Source organism: Tamandua tetradactyla, chromosome 12, assembly GCF_023851605.1.
Source record: "Tamandua tetradactyla isolate mTamTet1 chromosome 12, mTamTet1.pri, whole genome shotgun sequence".
Classification (NCBI taxonomy): Eukaryota; Metazoa; Chordata; class Mammalia; order Pilosa; family Myrmecophagidae; genus Tamandua; species Tamandua tetradactyla.
Genome location: NC_135338.1, coordinates 58,906,425 through 58,910,809, shown reverse-complemented (window position 1 = coordinate 58,910,809; position 4,385 = coordinate 58,906,425). Strand labels below are relative to the sequence as shown.

At 41.1% G+C, this 4,385-nt stretch overlaps 1 pseudogene; it reads left to right on the top strand.

Moving 5' to 3' along the window:
• Positions 1-2,007: 2,007 nt before the first annotated feature.
• Positions 2,008-2,832, top strand: LOC143651533 (S-phase kinase-associated protein 1 pseudogene; annotated as a pseudogene).
• The last annotated feature ends 1,553 nt before the right edge of the window (positions 2,833-4,385 follow it).

The following is a 4,385-nucleotide window of genomic DNA, read 5'->3' as shown; positions in this document are numbered from 1 at the left end:
TCTTTTAAGATTATTTTTATTGAAGTCAAATTTCAACCTTCAACCCTAAAGATCTTTCCCACTTGCTGGAAATGTCTGGTGTGCCAGATGCTGGGTATAGAGTGTCAGGAGGTTTCAGATTTTGGCAACAGTTAAGGCTGTCTGGATCGTGGGAGCTGGGGCAGGTGGAGGTGATTATACCTGCAGGGGTGGGGCCCAAGGGCACCTGAACCATCCTTGCTGAAGAACAACAAATGGCTGATTTTATCAGTCATTGTGTTAGGAGAGGTAAATCAAGTATCTTCCAGAAATCAAAGTAATCCTATCTGAAACTCAGAAATCCTTATGTCAGTTGAGCTGCCTTTGGAGATATTGTAACATCGTTTCAGAATCCTTAACACCTGCACTTTGTGGTACATATTACACAGACTGTGGTGGCTTGGAGCTATGTATCCCAGAAAAAACATGTCTTAAACTTGATCCATTCCTGTGGGTGTGAACCCATTGTAAGAAGGACTTTTTGATGAGACTACCTCAGTTAAGGTGTGGCTGAACTCAACCAAGATGATTCTTAATCCTATTTCTGGGGTGTTTTTAAGCAGAATGAAATTGAGACACATAGAGAGAAAAGTATGGACATCATCAGAACCCAGAGAACGAGGAGAGGCCTCCTGTGCATACATGTGACAGAAAAAACAAGGGCCAAGGATCACCAGCAGCCAGTCCCAGAATGTCACAGTCTTCTAAAAGAAAGCATCACCTTGTTGATGTCTTAATTTTGGACTTTCCCACACCTCAAAACCATAAACCAATAAATTCCCATTGTTTAAGGCAACCCATGGCATGGTATTTGTTTTAACAGCCAAGAAACTAAAACACACACTATACATGAATGATGAAGTATAGTATGGTGGTAAATTTGAGCAGGATTATTAAGTCTAACCCCTCCTATGCTGACAATTTCCTCATCTAAGAAAAAACTGGAGTAATAATACTGACTTCCTAACTTGTTGTGTTGTTATGAAAATAAAGGGTAATACACATAAACTTATCACAGGTCTTATTTTCAGTTGCTGATCAAAATAAAGAGCTTGTCATGTTATTATTTTTATAATTGTTATGATATGTAAAACATTCCATATCTATCCTTGCAGAGACATTTCTCCTGAAGCAATTGCTTCAATAAAATTCTCCAGTAGAACTAGGTACAAGTAGTTTAGATTTTCTGGAGCATAAATGTGCAGAAAGAGAAGTGAGTGATACATCTGGGGCCAACTTTGCAGTCCAAATGACCAGAGGACGCAGGTGCCAGGTGCTGGTGGCCAGAGGGCAGAGGCCCTGAGGGCCTGTCTTCAGCTGCCCACTGCATAGCAGACCCTACAGGAGCTCTTTGTGTGTTTTGATCATTTTCTGCTGCCACTCTGAGTTGAATAATTTTCCCACAAGACCCATGCTCCTGTACTCTAGTCTGGTTCTGCTCGATCCCCTTGACCTTCTGAACCTCTATCCTTTTCAGAAGGGCAAGTAGCATGCAACTGAGTAAGAGGGATGATATAACACAACTCATGCTGAATCGCTTGCATTTCTGAAGAATAAGGAAACACTTCACCCGTTCCAGTACTGCTGACTTACCAGGTATGTGTTGTCACACTAAAGCTTAGGCCTGTTAGGGGAGAAGGGGATGGGACAAAGGCATGAAAGAATGATGCAAATGTCACAAGATAGGTACCAGCTGTTGTGGGTGGGGGGAAGATTCAGGACACTAGTTCAGAAGAGGGAAAGACTGTGCCTTCTCAAGAGGAACAGTGATGCTTCCAGAGGCAGGTAGCTTGAAGGGGGATCTAAATATGTGGAAACTGGGAGAGGGGAAGAGGGCACTCTAGGCAGAGTTAAGAGCACTTATGAATAGATTCACTTAGAAACACATAGAGGGCTAATGGCCTTTTTCTCTGCCTTTTCCTTGTTATTGCACTGATGCCACTGGCTCTCCTCAGCCTCTGACCCACCATCTCCTTGAGACCAAACACCATGCCTTCAGTTAAGTTGCAGAAGTTCTGTTAGAGAAATATTTGAAATTGATGTGGAAATTGCCAAACAATCTGTGACTATAAAGACCATGTTAGAGGATTTGGAAATGAATGATGAAGGAGATGATGACCCAGTTCCTCTACCAAATGTTTAATGCAGCAATATTAAAAAGGTCATTCAGTAGTGCACCCACCACAAAGATAACCCTCCTCTCCTGAGGATGATGAGAACAAAGAAAAGCAAACAGATGGTATCCCTGTTAGGGACTGAGAATTCCTGAAAATTGACCAGGAAACACTTTTTGAACTTATTCTAGCTGCAAACTACTTAGACATCTAGGATTTGCTTGATGTCACATGCAAGACTGTTGCCAATATGCTCAAGGGGAAAACTCCTGAGGAGATTCGCAAGACCTTCAATATCAAAAATGACTTGGAAGCCCAGGTGTGCAAAAAGAACCAGTGGTGTGAGGAGAAGTGAAGCATTGTTTCTGACACTGTAACATTGTAAGAATTGTTCCAAATACTAGTTGCACTGCTCTGTTCATAATTGCTAATATTAGGCAAACAGAAGACAAATGGAGTAACAAATCAATTCTATTTGTAGAATATTGTCCTCATTGCATGTGTAGTTTGAGTACAGATTTCAAACCTATGGCTGAATTTCTTCTAGTATGACCAATTTTTTATTTTCTTTGCTTTGACTAAAACTGAACTGTGGGTTCTCTATGTATAGACCAGTGGCATCTTGGGCTTTCCTTCTTCATGTAAAGCAATTACTGCCTAGTTTACTATTCAGTTAACTTCTGTTTAGTGACATTTTAAAAGTTGGCATTGTAAATAAAAACAACTTGGAAAAAGTTTTCTGAGATAGAATTAACAAAGTATTATCTTATTCATGACTTGAAAACTGGAAAAAGGCTATTTGAGGTAAATGCTCAGAGTTGGGGATATTAGGATGTCTTCCAGCTTCTTAGAGTCAAAGAGTACCACCAATACTGATAAATCTGCAAAGAGGACTCCCTTAATTGGATCTGAGGGCTCCCTTAATCTTCTCAGCTTTGAGTATGTTGGCTAGAAATTCAGTTACTAACTGTAGTAGTTAGGATTCTCTAGAGAAACAGAATCAACAGGGAACACTCGCAAATATAAAATTTATAAAAGTGTCTCACATGACTGTGGGAACACAGTGCCCAAAATACGCAGGGCAGGCTGTGAAGCTGACGATTTCAATGGAGGGTCTGGACGAACTCCACAGGAGAGGCTTGCTGGCCGAAGCAGGAAGAGAGCTTGTCTCTTCTGAACCCTCCTTAAAAGGCTTCCAGTGATTAGATTGGGCATCACTCATGGCAGAAGACACTCCCCTTGGCTGGTTACAAATGGAATCAGCTGTGGATACAGCTGGTGTGATCATGATCTAATTCTATAAAATATTCTCATTGCAACAGACAGGCCGGTTTTTGTCGAACCAAACAAACAGGTACCACCACTTGGCCAAGTTGACACATGCAGCTGACCATGACACTAACCAGTTTGTATCTTTTTGGAAGAATTGTAACTAGGCAGTTTGTAGTTTTTCAATTGAAAAAGACACTTAATCCACATGGTATATCATCTTTTTATAACCATTATTCCCATGTGGGGAAAACTATTCACACTACATGTATGGAAACAATAATTTAACCTTTAACATTAAATGCAAGATACTTAAAATTAAAAGTAAGTTACATAGTAGGTAGTAATGGTTGGGTTTTGTGAAAAAAAACATAGAGGGTTGTGGGTGATCACACAAAGAGTTTGAACTTAGGTCAAGAGGTAATGGGGAGCCGCTGAAGGTATTTGAGCAGGGGGAGAAATTCCAGAGTTTCCCTCAGGAGTATGGTGATTTGATTAGATAGGGAAAGGTTAAGGGCCATGAAAGCATTTAGGATACCTTTGTATCAGTAGCAGTAAAGGAGTGAATTAAATGCCTAGGTTTCAAGGCAAGAAATGGGATCTTCCTAGAAGAAAGGTGGTACCTTGGAAAGATAGTGGATAATGGAAATGATGATCACTCAGTAAGCAATTATAGATGAGTTGTGTTCACAGAAAGGACAGGCATCTTGCCCAAGCTCAGACATCTAACATATGGTAGCTCCAGGGTTTGAAGGCAGGTGGTCCAAGCCTATGGCCCACACACTTCACCATGCTGTGCTGTTATTTGCAGATATCAGGAGTCAGGTGCAGCTAATCTAAGGAAGATAAAGAGTCAAGATCAGGTTCCCTGATTTCAGTGCTGAGGAGCATCCAGAGTAGGATGTCCACCAGGCGACTGGAAAAACACATGGGATTTTGTGAGAGATGCTTGGGCATAGGAGAGGTAAATGTAGGTGTCCCCTC